The sequence below is a fragment of the Seriola dumerili genome, unplaced genomic scaffold (assembly GCF_002260705.1).
Source record: "Seriola dumerili isolate Sdu_G_001 unplaced genomic scaffold, Sdu_1.0 BDQW01000025.1, whole genome shotgun sequence".
NCBI lineage: Eukaryota > Metazoa > Chordata > Actinopteri > Carangiformes > Carangidae > Seriola > Seriola dumerili.
The window spans coordinates 2038364-2056964 of record NW_019174280.1 but is presented as its reverse complement, the minus strand read 5'-3'; the positions used below and the strand labels follow the sequence as shown (position 1 = coordinate 2056964).

Genomic DNA, 18601 nt, shown 5'->3' with positions numbered 1-18601 from the left:
CTTTTCCATGATATAAATATCATTCACTATGTCTATCCACTCCTGAACTGTGGGGGACTCAGGGAGCAGCCATCGCCTTGTGAGCGCTTTTTTAGCAGCAGTTATCAAAATACCAAATAGATATTCATCTGACCGTCTCACAAGGAAGTCGGCCTTTCCTAGATATAGCGTAGAAAACTCAAAAGTCATATCAGCATTGAATATGTTTTTCAGTACTTTGTGAAGCTCTTTCCAAAAGGGTTGTATCCCTGGGCATTCCCAGAAAACATGCCAGTGGTTAGCTCCCTGAAGCCCACACTGTCTCCAACATTTGGTATTACTCACTCCAATATATCCTTTCTGTTTTGGTGTAATGAAGAATCGTATTAGGCATTTCCACCCGAACTCCCGCCATGTGTAAGAATTTGTGCACTTCCATTGGAATTTACATGTTTCGAGCCAATCTTCACTTGTAATTGAGAAATTACCTTCCTCTTCCCATCTCTTTCTAATGTATTCAGTAGAGTGGGCTTTTTTTGTCCTAAGGCCTTTATACAATCTGGAGATAACACCTCTATTTGAGTCTTCTTGATAGGCACCGATAAGTATCTTCAATATGGGATCACTCAAGTCTGTTTTGTTTTTAATATTATGTTCAAAATGGTTACGTATTTGGAGATACCTATAAAAATCAGATTTTTCAAGGCAGTATTCTTTCTTTAAATTTTCAAAATCCTTTAATTGTCCTTTTTTTGTTAAGGAGTAGAACGTCGTTATTCCTTTTGACACCCAGAGTTTGAACCCATGGTCCATTGTGTTGGGCTTTAAGTCAGGATCATAAACACACCATTGGATTATTTGTAATTTATGGTCTAGTTTATACTCTTCTTTCATCATGCTCCACGTTCTCATTTGAGCTTTGATCCATGGATTCTGCAAACAATTAATTAGGGAGTTCAATATCTTTCCACCTGGCATGAAATGTTGGATTACATATATTGATTAAAGGTTTAGCCTGAGCTGCAAAAAAAAAATCTTTAAAATTTGGGAGAGCCATTCTTCCTTCCTCCCTTGAGAGTTGCAGGGTTTTAAATTTCACTCTGGGTTTTTTCCCTTGCCAGATGAATCTGGAAATAAGCTTATTCAATTCGGATAGCTGTTGTAACGGCATTTCTACAGGGAGTGCTTGGAATAAATATAGGTATCGTGGAAGGATGTTCATCCTTACTGAGTCTATTCTTGGCTAAGACCGAGAAAAGAGATGGAATTCCATCTGTGTATATCATCTTTAATTTTTGTTGAAAGAGGGCCATAGTTTATTTCTCCTAATGTTAGAATGTCTTTTGGTAAATATATCCCAAGGTTTTTCAAATTGCACTGGTCCCATTTAAGTTGAAATTTCTCTCTGAGGTGTTTTGAGGCTGTATGATTGAAGGTCAAAATTTGCGTTTTTTGTATATTCAACTTTTAACCGGAGTAACTACCGAAGGGTCATTAATTCAAAAAACGAGTTAGGGGGGTCACTTAAATAAATCAGCACATCATCGGCATACAAAGCCAGTTTGTGGTCTTCATCATTAATACAGATACCTTTGATGTTTTCGGACTGCCTTATCCATTGTGCGAGGGGCTCAATATAGAGCGCAAAGAGGAGCGGTGAGGCCGGGCAGCCCTGTCTAGTGCCACATTCTAATGTAATGGCGTCTGAAAGGTGCCCGTTTATTTTTATGGGAGCTGACGGTTTACTGTACAGCATATGGATGGTGTTAACAAAATCCTTATGCATTCCGAATTTTTCCAAGACTCTGTATAGGAAAGGCCAACTCACTGAATCAAAGGCCTTCTCGGCATCTAGGATAATTAAGAAGGCTTCAATTTTGTTCTGTTGGATATGGTTTAGTATGTGTAGTGATCGTCTGATATTGTCGTGAGTTTGTCTTTATATAAAAATAAATAAATTCAGTGTGGTCATTATGTATTAACTGGGGGAGAATCTTTTCTAATCTTCTGGCAAGAATAGCTGTGTATAATTTATAGTCGACATTCAACACCGATATCGGTCTGTATGACCCACAATCCAATTTATCTTTTCCCTCCTTTGGGATAACAGAGATCACTGCCTCATTCCATGATGGAGGAATTTTAGCATTCGTCATTGATGTGTTGCAGGCACGGAGAAGGCTTGGCATCAGATCAGGTCGAAAGACACTCTGATGGAAAGCCATCTGGACCAGGTGACTTGTTCGCTTTAAGCCTGGAGATAGCATCATTTAATTCTTTCTCAGTTACTGCAGCTGTTAATGTTTGATTTTGGTCTTCTGATAAGACAGGTAAATTGAGAGAGTCTAGGAATCTACCAATTTGCTGTTCATCTTCTAAGTGTGGTTGTGTATATAGAAACTTGTAGTATTTCCTAAATGGTTTTTGTATTTCATCTTGTTTGTATTGAACAATTTCGGAATCTGGGTCTTTTATTTTATATATTGTACTGTCTGTTTGCTGTTTTTGTAGCTGCCTTGCCAGAAGTTTAGTTGATTTTGAACCTGATTCATAGTATTTCTGTCTTGTAAATATCATTTTTTTTCTCAATTTCTTGTGAGTAGAGCATATTTATTTCCTTTCTAATTTTCTTAATTTTTGTCATCAAAGTCAATTTCTGTTCTCTTTTATGTTGTGTCTCAAGGTCCTTTAATTCTTTATTGAGGCTTTTTAGTTTCAGTTGTTTTTCCTTTTTTTCATGAGCACAGAATGAAATAATCCTTCATCTGACAACTGCCTTTAATGCATCCCATACTATAGCTGAATCGATTTCTCCTGTATTGTCTTTTAGAAACATTTTTATTTCATCTTTCCTTTGGGTCTTAAATTTTGGGTTGTTGAGGATACTCGTGTTTAATCTCCACAATGTTCTTCCCATGTTGTCGCCAATATGTACCATGCAAGAGAGAGGTGCATGGTCAGATAAATCAATACATCCGATATCACAATTTTGTATTTTATGGCGGTCTCTTTTCAACACAAAAAAATAATCTATCCTCGAATACACATCATGAGGACATGAGTAAAAAGTGTAATCGCGGCTTGATGGGTAAAAATCTCGCCATAGATCAAGTATACCTAATTCTGACATAAATATGTTAATTTTCTTATGTAATGATGTGACCGTTGAATTTTTTGATGAGTCTAATTTTGGATTGAGACGGATATTCCAATCTCCACCGAATATGACAGTGCCAGTCGCCCCAATCATCAAATCAAAAAGTTTTCTATACAAGGCAAAATCACTTCCAGGAGGTGTATAAATGCTGCCTAATGTTATGACCATGTCATCAATTTTCCCTGTGACCATAATATACCTTCCTTCTTTGTCTGATATCTCTGAGATGTGTTCAAATGATACTTTTTGTGAGATCAAAATTGCTACACCTCTTCTATGCCCTGATCTGTAAGATGAATGATACACCTTTGAAAATTTTAACTTTTAAGTTTCTCATGTTCTGATGGAGTGAGATGTGTCTCTTGCAAGAGTACAACCTGAGCACTTTCTTTTTTCATTTTTGACAGTATTTTACTTCTCTTTGCCGGGTTTAGAACCTCATTCACATTAAACCTTTAAAACCGAGTGTGTTGTCGGCGACACATTTGCGCAGGCGCACTTTGGATTACCCTAACTCTATAACGGTTTAGGCAATCGGAAAAATTCCAACGGTTTCTGAAAGCTAAGACCTTGCGCTTTATAGGCATAAGGGCATTACGGTAATTTCCCCGCCCCCTAGCGGCTATATAAGCCCGGGAAAATGCTCTTTGTTTACCGGCTAATACAGAGATAGCAGAGTGGAGAAGTACGATAAAGTTTCGATTGAAAATGTTAGTAAGACGGTCCTCCCGTGTGACAAAACCTCCACGGAGGTTCAAAGCTGGGTGTGAGGACGAAGGAGCCACCGAAGGAGCAACTTCTGGCGAAAAAAGGTAACGTTAGACGAGTTGAATTGCTGAATGAATGAAGCACTCTCTAACTTTTCTCTATCTAGTTTACTTTCTTTACGTTATTGTATGTGTAAATCGACGTTTGTATTGCGTGGTGACTTTTTTAGAACAGTGTACCAAGTCTGTAAGTTTGTAGTATGTGTGTATTTGTACTTTTTTATGGATAAATGTGCGCTTCATGCACGACGAAATATGGCGCGTGCAACGTTACGTTAGCAAGTCTTGTTTGTGTAACAAATTATTCCGTGTGTCTTATTATATGCCCGTGTCCACCACATTTTTATGTTTTGATGAGCTATTAGATAATTGAATTTCTCTTCGGGGATGAATAAACTTCTATCTATCTATCTATCAGAGGTCACATTCAGGGCCGTAGAGGGAGAAGCCGTGGGGATGCTGGAGGCTCTGGTGATGGTGTGAGAGACCGTAGCCGCTCACCACACCATCAAAGGTGGAAGACTGAGACAGAGCTTGATGATGGAGTCCCTCAACCACCGAGGTTCAACCCCAAACGCACCCCAGGTGTCCAACCCCCTCTCAATATGGGAAACCCACCACCAGGTGAAATCTTTTCCCACTTTTTTGATGCTGCAGTTTTCAAACTCCTCTGCGAAAACACCAACAAGAATGCAGCCAAAAACCTGGAGAAAGGGACAAAGTTCATCTGGACTGAAATAAATCCAGATGAAATGAAGAAATTCGTTGGCATGTTGCTGTACATGGCAGTTTTGAAACTGCCGAGGATTAGCGACTTTTGGCGTCAGCAAAAAATTTTCCATGTTCCCTTCCCCGCCACCGTCATGTCCCGAGACCGGTTCATGGCTGTTTTGTCTAATCTTCATTTGAGTGACCCAGAGCAAAATGAGGATAATGACAAGAAAAAGGGCACAGAGGATTATGACCACCTCCACCGATTCAGACCTCTCATGGAGATTATTTGTGTAAATTGCAAGGCCATCTACCACCCAAGACAGCACCTTGCAGTCGATGAGAGGATGGTTGGGACCAAGGCCAGGCTCAGCATCAAACAGTACATGAAGGCCAAGCCAACAAAGTGGGGACTGAAGTTTTTTGTGCTTGCTGACATGAACGGCTACACCATTGACTTCATTCTCTACACGGGCAAGTCTAAGTGGGCATCAGGGAAGGGGCTCTCATTCGATGTTGTAGCAGGACTGGTCAACAATCTGGGGTCTGGATACATAATATACACCGACAATTTTTACACCAGTCCCCTCCTCTTCCGACACCTGAGGCAGCAGGGATTCGGAGCTTGTGGAACCTACAGGTAATGTGAAATGTCTGCTCACTGCTCCTGTGTGTGTGTGTGTGTGTGTGTGTGTGTGTGATATGTGTAAATATGTGTGTGTGTATTTTATATATATATGATATATATATATAAGATATATATAATAGATATATATATATTATAGAGATATATATATAGATATAGAGATATATATTATAATATATATATATATGTGTGTGTGTGTGTGTGTATATATATAGATATATAGAGATATAGATATATATCTATAGATATATATATGTGTGGTGTGTTATATATGTATATATATATATAGATATATATCTATATAGATATATATGTGTGTGTGTATATATTAGATATAGATCTATAGATATATGTAGATATATATATTGTGTATATTGTGTGTTGTGTGTGTGATATATATATATATATAATATATATTATATATACACACACATATATATGTATGTGTATGTATATATATATATAGATATATATTGTGTGTGTATATGTGTGTGTATATAGTGTGATTATTATTATGTGGTGGTGTATGTATGTATATATATATATATTATATATACACACAATATATATGTATGTGTATGTATTATTATATATATATATTATATATATATATATATATATATTGTGTGTGTATATGTGTGTTATAATATATATGTGTGTGTGTGTATGCGTATATATATATATATATATATATATATTTTATTTATTAGTATGGGTCAAATGCAGAGAATAAATTCAGTGTATACAAGTACTATGAAATGACAAAGTAATCTTATTCTTATACAGGCAGGGAAGAGTTGGTGTCCCCACAACCCAAGACAATGCACTCACCAAGAAATCGCCACGAGGTAGCATCCGGTGGATCAGGGACAGAGATCTTCTGTTTGTGAAGTGGATGGATGTGAGAGAAGTCTCCCTGTGCTCCACCATCCACCCAGTCTACAGTGGGGACACAGTGGAGCGCTGGTCAAAGACAGGTGATGGGCCACAACAGAAGATCTCTTTCCCCAGACCCACCTCAGTAACGGAGTACAACAAGTACATGGGGGGAGTAGACACGTCGGACCAGATGATTGGCACAAACACTGTCCACCGGAAAACAAGGAGATGGCCCACCACTGTTTTCCAACATCTGCTTGACATTGCTGTGACCAACTCATTTGTGATCCACAAGAGTCGCTGTGCCAGCCTGCAGTAGACTCCTATGACACGTCAGCGATTCCAGGAGGAGCTTACTGCGCACCTCTTTGGCGTTGATCTGAAAACTGGCCCAGAGAAGACTCCAGGTACAAAACATCTGCCTGTCCCCACAAGCAGCGGCCACTCAAAATCTGACACAGCCAGCATGGGGCGACGGCGCTGCAAGCTCTGCAAAAAGAGCACTGCCTGGCAGTGTCAGGAATGTGGTGTGGGCCTGTGTCTGCAGCCAGAGAGGAACTGCTTCTGGCAGCACCACCAAGATGTCTGAGTCTGCAGCCAGAGAGGAGCAATTGCCCTGTTTTGGGAAAGCCTGTAGTTTTATTTTTATGCCCTGTTTTGCACTATAAGTTTATTGTAAGTTTACAAATTGTTTTGTAAATTGTTTTATACTTTTCAAATTTCACATGTAAGATGGAAAACGTCTGATTCATGTACAGTTTCAGTGTTTTTTCTTAACTAAAACACTCAAATCAAATTCTGTGTCCTTGTTTCTCCTTCATTTAACCTGTTTTTCAGTGTTTTAACATGCAGTAAATTGAAAATAACTTCCAGATATTGAAAGTTCCAAGTATTCTGGGAAAATGGACAAAAGCACTCACTCACAGGACATTTTCTGACCCTTTTTATAGTCAAAATAAGCAAAAACATCCAGGTGGACATTTTGAGGCTCTGATGTTAAAGGTTTGTTAAATATTGTTATTGTTAAATGAGACTACCTTAAGGATTTGCTTATTCATAATTTACCACGTCGGTTAAACCACCCTCTCCCAAGTATCTCTGCTGGCATTGGATTTGTACACTATAAACATCTCTCCCAAAAAACAAACATAGTAGGAACAAATTAAAACAGTCTTTATCAACACGTCACCAAAATAAAAATGGAACAGTTGTCTCTGGTGTTGAGGCTCGTCTCAAAGGAGCCTTAAGGGACTTTGTAGAGTCAAAGCCCTGGTAAGGGAAGATCCCACATCACAGCTGCGGTGGGGCCCTTATTCGTGGCCACATAATAAAATAAAACATGGATTGTTCGCCAACTAACAAGTCCCGACCCTTAATTAGTCAAAAATGATATTGGAGGATGACTCGTGGATACATAGAGTCATATACCTTATCCTGAATAAACACTCAGTGTGGGGCGCAGCCGCCCAGGTGTGAAATACCACTTATCTGCATCTACAGCGTGGCTGCAGTCCCTCCTGCCCCGGGCACCTGTCTCCTAAACTCCTGGAGTTTTTCTTTATATTGGGAGCGGGGGTTTCTCTTTGGTTGCATGCAGCCGTCCGCTGCATCGGGCTGATCTCCGTGATGGTCGTGCCGTCTCCCCGCTGCCTGCTGCCATGTAGATAGAAACCCGATTTCCTCTCGGTCCGGAGTACTGGACGATTTCACCACAGCCACTGAAAATCCCCGTGAAACCATGTCTCTCGTTGCCTCCGCAGCATCCTGGTATAGACGGGTGCCGTCATTGTAAAATACGCGCATCTTTGCAGGATAGGGTGTCTGAAACTTGATCTGTTTTTCTTTCAAGACTTTCTTTGCTTCGGCGTATTCCCCGCGTTTCTTCAGCACTTCAGAAGGAAAGTCATGGTCGACATAAAAGCGGGCATTGTCGCAAAGCACTTCTTTGTTACGCCAGGCTCTCCGAAGTACCTCTTCTTTCATCCTGTAGCTCCCAAATTTCACCACGATAGATCGAGGCCTCTGAGGGCCGTTGGGCTTCGGTCCCAGTGCCCGGTGTGCCCGCTCAATCCCAAGCTCTCCTTCGCGGGGAAAAGCTCATCATGTCGCTGCCCTCTTTATCCTCCGCTATCCCATAGATCCTCAAGTTATCCCTCCGTGCGCGGCCCTCCTGGTCTATTAGCCTAGCTTCGAGGTCAGCCTGGCACCGGGTCAGCCGCTTTATTAGCGTGGATGTTGCTTGCAGCACGGTCTCGGTCTCATCAATCCTCCCCTCTACTTCGTCCAGTCTGGCGTTTGTTCTTTTTAATTCCTGTGTGATGCCGGAGAGTTGTGTTTTGTTGTCCTTTCTAAACTCGCGGAGTTCGTTGAGGATGCAGCGCAAGCTAACCTCGGGGCCGTCTTCATCAAGTGCACGTGGACTCGGAGAATTACTTCGGCTGCTTTTGTAGCGTGGTGCAGAGTGAAACTGCCCTCCACTACACATTTAATTTGAAAAGTGTTTTATTTTGTCCTGTAAAGAGCAAACATATCTCGTCTCGTCTTTTACCATAACCGTTCGCCACACACACACACAGTAATTTCACACTCAAGTGTGTGTTCTCGTTCTCTGAACGTGTTCACATTCAAACACAGAAAAATGATGAACATCTACACTAACGTCCAAACAATAAATCATGTCCGTTGTATTGCTATTCCAGAGCATTTTCATCATGTACATTCAATATCAACTTGTTTCTCAAATACACAGTCAGCCAATCATGTCTACCAAACATTGTCAAATTAATCAAATCAACCATGTATCTATTTTAAGTTATTTATGTATTTATTTATGAACTAGACACGAGCAGTCCGGGCTCTTTAGACCGGCTCCTAGTTTTACTCTCCATCCTCCGACTCGCTTGAGGTAACTAAGCAACCAGTCCCAACAGCCGTTTTCGGTACGTTACTTTCGCTGACCAAGTAACGTTCATAAACAATACTACATATAACGCAACCGGGACCATAAACTACGACACAACATATTCACCCCTCACTTACACAATTCTAACTCTCCCTTCTTACCTGTAAAGAGCAAACATATGTCTTTTACCATCACCGTTCGCCACACACACACACAGTAATTTCACACTCAAGTATGTGTTCTCGTTCTCTGAACGTGTTCACGCGAGACTTCCCTTGTCCCCGAACACAGTGTAGCGAACGCGCTCGTCCTGCTGGTCGGAGTTAGATACATACTGCTAGATGATGCTACATTTTTCAAACAATAAACCAACCTTTCCTTATCATAAAACAGACAATTTTAACCACACTCTGAACATGAGCTGTACTAAATGGAAATTATGTTAAACATGTAAATAATAAAAATAATAATGTAGGTACAGTATATCAACTCACTGATGGCTCTGTATGCCACACTTTCACTCACTTCATGATACGTTTCTGCCATATTCGTTGCGGTCCTACTTCTGGTGCTAACCCCCAACTCCATTGTTGATCAAATTATTCACTAGGTTTGACAATATCAAATTATTAGGTTATTTCACAAAACCATCAGGGAGCTCGAAAGTTAGGCTGTCATCCTCTTGGAGGCAGAACCGGAAAAACTCATGCCCTATATTTTACATCTGTTGTTCTGAATCTGTGCAGTGCCAGTACATTAAACTAAGTAATTACTTAAATAAACAAATAAAATGATGTAAAATGATCTTAAAATTGTACTTGATGGTTTGATACATGACATAAGGCACTGTTATTCTTGTATTTCATGCTGCACAAGCTAACGATTACAGCTGACTTTACAGCAGACAAACACAGTGCTCCCTTCCTTACAGTTTAACTTTTGTGTTTTGCGAAGGCAATGAAAATGACATAACCCTTCAATGTCTCAAAATTTGTCACAGGTTTTGGAAGGAAGGAGGACCAGAACCCAAATACTGACCATCAGGCCAGAACAGTTCAGTAATTTTATAGCGACAATAAAGGCTTACAGACAGGCAGGTGGCAGGTACAGGAAGTAAACAGGAAGCAGGATGGCAAAAACGCAACAAAATACAAAAGATGAAGGCCGTAACAACCTGGCACATGACTGGTGACTAGGAAGTGGGAGACAGGTGAGCAGGTGGGCTGTAGAGAGTCAGGTGAGCGAGACACTGAGGGACAGTAGCAGAAAGGTGCAAATAGAAATGTGCAACAGACTTTTAACGTTCACGTGGTATTAAGTTTTAGGACTCGTTAAATAACAAAGAATTATCTTCATTTATTCACTTTATTGATTTTTAATAAGAATACTTTATTTATTCACTATATTGAACAAACTAAAGACTTAATAACGCAATGTTTTTTACCATTTTTAAATTATGAACATTTTGGAACCTGATAATAATAATAAATCTGACACAGTTTGTAGGTAAGTTCTGAACTGTGTGTGTGGGAAACACTGAATGGAGACAAAACTGAAAAGTCCATAGGAGGCCAATTCAGTGTGTTCAGACACTTGAGGATCTGTGTGTTACAGTTACATTGGAGTCAGTAAAAGCTCACTGTTGAGTTCAATGGGCGAACAAAGAGCAGCACTTCCTGCTCCTCTATCTGACCAGCAAACCACACACTGGCCTTTTCAGCTGCATAATTAAACTGATTAACAGTCAAAGAGTCTTAATCACACTGACAGAGGATCTCAGTGTGTGTGTGTGTGTGTGTGTGTGTGTGAGTGTGAGTGTGAAACTGTATCTGGTATCGTTGAAAATTTGATTGGCCTGCTTTGACAAGGTGTTACAGGTTAATGCAACACCAGCACCACTTCATCCTTCACAGCTCTCATCTTGCCTTTGTGTCAATCTTCTGTGTGTGTGTGTGTGTGTGCGTGTGCGCGCGCATATCTTACACCTTGATGTTGTACATTGTACAGATATCCTCCTGAGACCCAGCCCATTGACTTGTATCCTCTGTACTGGACATTTTGTCCACATGCATCTCCTTTTACTCTTTTGAGCTACTCTATCAATCCCTGCTGTATTGTAAAGAGGACATCCTGGGCTTTCCAGTGACATGTCATGTGATAGGCTGGGATGCTGGGAACTTCCTCTTCCTTTTCAACCAAAATGGACGGCATACCAACAAGCACATTTTATGGAAAGAGGACAGGTAAGTCAAAAAAACAAAAGTGCCAGTTATAAGCACCAAAATGGCAAGGGATAGGTTCTTCAAGCTGAGAAGCTCACTCAAAATTGTCGATGACCTGGATGTACCAGACGAAACAAAGAAGGCTGACATTCTTTGGAGAGTCAGGCCATTACTTGACCGTGTGAGGCAAGGCTGTCTCAGCCTTCCAAAGACTGAGAAGGTCTGCTTTGATGAGCAAATCATCCCTTTCCCAGGCCGCTGTCCAGTCAGGCAATATGTTCCAGGCAAGCCAAACCCTACTGGCCTAAAGGTCTTCGTCCTTGCTTCTCCAAACGGCCTGATGCTGTATTTCTCAGTATACCAAGGGAAGAATACATTCAGAGGCCAAAGATTGGGTGTTGGAGCATCAGCAGTTCTACGCGTGGTTGAATCCGTTCCCACAGGAAGTCACATATTCTTCGACCGACACTCTCATGGATGCATTGCTGGCAAAGGGCCTTCCAGCAACTGGAACCATAATGAAGAACAGAGTCCCAAAGTTGTGGCAGCTGCCAGGAGACAAGCAGTTGCGAAAAGAGGGGAGAGGAGAATCAGTGTCGGCGGTCAGAAAGAGTCCTGAACTGGCAATCACCAAATGGTTCGACAACAAACCAGTGCTGATGGGTTCCACTGTACATGGGAAAGAGCCTGAAGATATCTGCACCAGATGGTCCAACAAAGAAAAAGTCCATGTGCATAGGCGGTGTGGACCTATGTGACCGCATGCTGAGCTTTTATCGCATGTTAAACAGGACCAAGAAATGGACGTCGCATGTAATTACTCACTACTTTGATGTTGCCATTACAAACTCCTGGATCCAATACAAGTCTAACAGCAAAGTGCTTAACCGACCAGCGAAGAACACCGAACAGTACCTGGACTTCAAATTGCACCTGGCTGAAGAGCTGTTGGACAGTCCAGAACTTAATGACAGCAGTGAAGACAGTGAAGAAGAGTATAAGCCACCAACCAAAATGAGGATTCCACAACCAGAGCCATCTGTGCGCAGACTAGGAGCCAGGTACATGCCAGAGATGGTGGATATTGTGAGAAATAATTAAAGTTATGTTACATTGCTAAGAGAGTGTTGTTTTTATATTATGATGATTACTATTGCTATGCGTTAGGGGGCGCTAGGGTGAAACTCAAGGCAGTCACGCACACAGAGGGAGACACCAGAAGAACAGGATGTCATGTGACGGCCTCAGTTGCTTAAAGTAAACAATAACTCCAAACATGATGAATGGCGGTTACATGAAAAGGGAGAGTAGGTTTTTCTCCAGGTGCAGTCAGCTCAGAAGAAGGAGGCACTGTGCCAAGAGGCTGGGACCAGCCTGTGCACCAACGAAGGGAGAGCTGAGTCTAAACCACGGCCTCTCTCCAGCTTTTTCACCAATCAGATAGTTATAAAAATATATACAAAACTCTGTGTAACTGCTAAGATAGACACTCTTCTCTGGGATGTTGGCCACAGCTAACTGCTTGCAGACTGTGGTTTTCAGATCGGAGGAGATCCATGTACATGCTGATTTTGATTCTTTAATAGCAAATAAATATTGGTTTCAACGGATAACTTCGAGTGGAGAACTCTTACTGCAAATAAACGAATGCGCTGACAAATTCAAGCATGCAGAAAGATGCAGAAATCTGGGCTGCAAAAGCAAGACGTACATGAGATGTACCAAATGCAAGATGTTTCTCTGCATTACCAAAAACAGAAAATGCTTCCAGGATTATCAACGCTAAAAATTAAACATGCAAAGGAAGAAATGATGAACTAGACTGGTTTAGGTTTAACAAATAACTAAATCACATTAAAAATAAATATATCTGTTCTACTTTAGTTCTGCTGTTCAAATATACACACAAAAAAGGACTCAAGGGGACCCATCAAACAGTGTGGACATATAACGACAATGTTTTCAGTTTTAATAGAAAATATATAACCACCCTTGCAACCAATAAGCAAGTGAAACAATTCAGAATGATAAATAATTTTGTTTTTTAATGTATTCTTAGTTTAAATTTGGCTGTCTTTTCACACTAAAATGGTCTTGTGGTTCACTACAGTGGACATGCTGTTTTTTAATTAAAAATAAATTTAAAAAAGTCAAAATTATAAAAAAAATTTTTTTTTTTAATCCTGAATACTGTAGGTAGGAAATCAAAAAGTCACCTTGTTTAAAATGATGTGGATAAATTACCAAACAGTTCTTTGGTGCAATAACATTAGCTAATAATTATTTTGGTTGTTCTTGTTCATGAAACTTAAATGAATCAAACACTTCCAGACAATGTACATAGGATTTAAATTTGTATTTTTGTTTATTAACCCTTGTATTATCTTCACTTTTGGGACCCTCTGGTATCCCTCGGGTCAAATTGACCCGGGACACATTTGGGGTTTTAAAAACAATTCTGAAATAAAATTTTACTTGATAAACCATTAACATATATTGTCTTTATCTCAATTACAGTAGAGATAACATATATGTTTAATGATTGCAATCAGTCTCTACTAGAACACAATTAACAATGGAAGTGTGGTTCGTTTTTTTGTCATAAGGGTATAATTGATGTTAAAAATCCACTTTAACTCAAGACCTGGGTCTCATAAATCATGATTATCTTGGAAAAAATGAAGTGAGACAATGCTTTCATTAACACTTATTAATGATCAATCAATCACTTTTATCTTATGAAATTAACAACTGAGGCATAGTCCTTGCAACAGGTGGTGGTGCTTGGGGAAAAAAGACAGGCACGCCTGTTTACAAAACACATGCATCACAAAATTTGGCAGTGTGTGTACCACAGATGTACTTTTTGCAGTTTCTGCATGTGGTTTGTGTTTTTGTGTCCTTTGATGGTCCACACACCTTGCAGCGCTTCCTCTTGCCACTGGCTGCAACCTAGAATAATGAAGAGACTATTAATTCAGGATTTATTTTATGTGTTTCTAAACTCACACACACACACACACACACACACACACAACTGCAACAGGACACTTACTTCAGAAGCTTGAGGTTGTGGTTGTGTGAGGCGTGCAGGTGGGACAGCTGGAGCCTCTGCCATTCTCCTCACTGTGGCTAGAGAAGCTGGGGTCCTGGGCACATGTTGTCTCCTTTGGATGTGCGGTGTCACCATTGCCTTGCCTACTCTTCAAGGAAAAGTCTTCTTCTTTGGTGCTTCCTTTGGTTCCAGTCTGGGTTGATTGCCATCCAGATTGTGAACGCATTATAGGCTGAGACATCCAGCATGTTGAAAAAGATCACGAGTGGCCACCGTAACATTCTTCTTTGACAGCTGTAGCAGGCCAGCAGCTTGTCTAGGTTGTCTACCCCTCCTTTGGTGGCGTTGTAGTGAAGTATGACTTCTGGCTTACGGTCCTCCCGGTTACTTATTGTTCCATGTCTGTGCAGAGTGCTCATGAGCACCACATTTTTCCTTTTTTTGGTACGTAAGATACCAGGGCAGTGTTGGCCGTGAACATAAAGTTGGAGGACTGGACTGGCCTTTTCTTCACAGTTAGAACCTTAGGTGGGAGCTCCGTCCTATTTTTCTGTATTGTTCCAACCATAGTCAGCTTTCTTTTGAGAAGCTCCTGTCCCAGGTTGTACGACGTGAAAAAATTGTCGCAGGTAATGTTGTGGCCACTGAGGCCTTGTGACATATCTAGCACCACTCGTGTCCCCTGGTTTCTTTCAGCAGCTCCTCCTTCTGGCTTTCCTGTATAAATTTGCATGTTCCATGCATAAGATGAAACGGCATCGCAGGCAGCCTAGATTTTGATGCCATACCTTGCTGGTTTTGAGGGCATATACTGCCTAAAAGGGCAGCGGCCTCTAAACCCCACAAGCCGTTCGTCCACAGCTACATTGGGCCCAGGGTTGTAAAGACGGGGAAGCCGGTCCACCCACTGGTCCCACACAGTGCGGATTGCTGCCAACTTGTCCCCCCCGCCGTCTAACAGGTCTTGATTCCCGGTCGTCAAATCTGATTATCCTTGAGAATACATGGAAGCTCTTCAGAGACATTGTGGCTCTAAAAATCGCTCTCCCTGTCTCAGCATCCCACAGACTTTCAGTCGACTCCCCTCTTGACCTGTAGACACCAGCAAGGATGAGGATGCCAAAGTAGGCATGCAGATGCATGATGTCCATCTCTTTCCACTGGTCACCGAAAACACGTCTCCCCTCAAGATTGGTCATATCCAGAATAATTTTCTGAATTGAGTCAGGAATCAGCAGCTCAAAGGATGACTTCATATCCTGAACATGAGTGACTGCATATCGTCTGGGCCCTGGTACCATCCGTATTATGTTAGCAGCTGAGCGGGGGGGCTCTCTCACTGGGGATGAAGACCATTCAATCTGTCCATTCTTAGACAAATATGTCTGTGGGGCTCTTCCAGTGGCTGGCTCTTGGGCTTCTCCAGCGGCCGCCTGTGGTGCTCCTTGTGGTGCATATTCCGAGTGAAGGCCATCTTCAAATTCACTTTCAGAATCAGAATTCTCTGAATTGATATCTAAATTATCCTCATATTTGGAGACATCTTCCTCTTCCACATCGCTGTGTGCCTGACTCTCTTCACATATGAGCTCTAAAGCCCTCTGACAGCTAAATCTTTTGGTCATACTGAGAGTGTGAGATTCTGTACTGTGATGTAGAGGTATTTATCTCCTTTGTCCCACCCTCTTGATGTGCAGGTGCGAGGCATATAGTGTGAGAAAATGTTGGTGTGGTTTGCAGGTTGACACATGACAGATGGTAAAAAGTGCGGGAAAGTGAGAGCAAACAGCTACTCTGTGCTTAGATTATAATAATGTAACATTATCTGTGTGTGTGTGTGTTTGTGTGTGTGTGTGTGTGCATGCGTGTCTGTGTGTGTTTGTGTCTGTGTATGTGTGTGTTGGCATGTTTCTGTGTGTCTCTGTGTATGCGGGTCAAACTGACCCGAAGACCATATGAAGAATGTAAATGTGTGGGGTATAGTAGCATGTATGTTCAAATCTTTTTTGGTTGTACATGTTTATCACAGAAAATAAGCTAAGGCCATTGAGTTTCAGGTAGTAAAAACTTATACTTGTACTATTTTCTTCTTGTAAAAATTTGAAACGGGTCAATTTGACCCAAATACCATATGAGGGTTAAGTTGCCAATTAACTTAACCTGCATGTCTTTGGACTGTGGGAAGAAACCAGAGCACCAGGAAGAAACCCACACAGGCACGAGGAGAACATGCAAACTCCACACAGAAAGAACCTTCTGTGTGGTGACAGTGCTAACCACTGTACCACTGTACCCCCCCATCCCAGACACAGACTGTATGGTTGCATGGTGTACATGGTGAGCTCTTTGTGGTCTTGGTGCGGCCTGTGGTGGATGGGGTCTGAGGAGGCTGTGGCTGAAACTGAGTCCTGCCATGTGTGAGCTGAACCTTTTCGGAGATGGATGGTAAGTATACTTGTTTTGTTCTATTAACAGACTGCTGTTTTACGGTGTTAGCTGATCCCTGCGTGTGCGGTGAGCTCTTCGTAGCCTGCGGTAAGCGGGTTCTGAGCTGGCTGTGGCTTGAGTTGCGTTTGCTGAGCTGCATCATAGATGGGATGCAGGATGTTTGGTGGACATGGCGGGAGGACACTGCATTTGAGCAGAAGTTGTCCACATTTGGATCTAGTCCATGTCAAATATGGAGGAGAGCTTTGTTCAAGGTCAGTGCGACCTCTGACGAGCGGGGTCTGACGCGAGTGTGGCTTGGATTGAGTCTGGTTTTGTGTGAGCTGAGCTTTTTCAGAGATGGGTGGTAAACATACATGCGTGTTTGTGTCTCCAGGCTCCTGTTTGTCCTGGTTGCTTTCTTCCAGATGAATCTTGCTTGTCCTATTTAGGGTTTGGATATCTGTATCTATTGTCACAAGAAGTTCACACGATCGTCTGCTTGACTTTGCGAGTTCATCATGACAGAGGACATGCGTCTGCGTGGGGTTGTCACCGAAAAGATCAAGATAGCTATGTATAAGCCTGATCACATCACCACAGGCTGGCTCAAGCAAATGTGACAAAACCTCTTCTAACTTCAACAGGATCTCTGAATTGTTCAGACGAGCACAAGAAACCGAACCTCGCCTTTCACTCAACTCATCATCCCCACTACTGGGGGCGGCACAACAACAGAGACTACGGGAGACAGGCTGTCGGCGCGAGAGACATAACACTTTAACGTGTTTACATGGCACACTCTTTTCCTTCGATCGGGTGTTTTGATCACATAATCAGTGTCACTCAACTTGCGGTCAATGAAATAGGGACCGCAGAATTTGGCCTGCAAGCCAGAACCACCGACTGGCAACAAAACCAAAACTTTATCATCGGGCTGAAACCTTCTCAACACTGACTGCCGGTCATATTTGTTTTTCATTTTGGACTGAGCAGAGGCAAGAGACTGGCGAGCCGTTTCACAAGCATGATGCAACCGCTCTTTGAAAGAGCTAACACAATCCAAGATGTTGTGTCCAACATTCGGTTTATTAGCCAGCCATTTTTCTCTGAGTAAGCGTGTGTGTCCAAGGACAAGATCAGCTGGACTGAATCCTAATGATTCCTGCGTGGTTTCACGCGCAGCAAACAGCAGCAGTGGCAGGCCCTCATCCCATTCATTACCAGACTCAGGACAGTACTTGTGGAGCAAAGACTTTAAAGTTTGGTGAAATCTCTCCAGCACGCCCTGACTCTCAGGGTGATAAGAACTGGAGGTGTGGTGCTTAACAGACAACTGAGACATTACTTGGGCAAAGACTTTTGACATAAAGTTAGAGCCCTGGTCACTTTGTATACGTCTAGGAAGGCCAAATGTGGTGAAGAATCTTCGCCAGAACAAGCCGGATATACCACCTGTCATGAAGCCACACAAATTGAGAGAGAAGTACAGCGCCGAATTTGGATTCTGTGGCAACATGACGATGGTGAGCTATGTCCTGAAAAAGGAGAAGGCTGTTGTGCTGCTAAGCACCATGCATGATGACACAGCAGTAGATGACCATAGTGCCAAGAGGAAGCCAGAAGTGATCCAGTACTACAACCACACGAAATCTGGAGTGGACACAATGGATCAAATGGTTCGCACGTACACCTGCAAGCGGAGAACACGGAGGTGGCCCATGGTGCTCTGGCACAATATGCTGGATGTTGCCACCCTCAACACTTTCACCAACTACACTGCACAACACCCTGGTTACAGGGGCCATTTTGACTGTCAGGAGGGGAGTTGTGTGATGTTTGCGTAGGATGGAACT

General features: G+C 41.9%; 1 pseudogene; it reads right to left on the bottom strand.

Moving 5' to 3' along the window:
* Positions 1 to 7633: 7633 nt before the first annotated feature.
* LOC111236193 lies at positions 7634 to 15943 on the bottom strand (annotated as a pseudogene).
* Positions 15944 to 18601: the final 2658 nt, after the last annotated feature.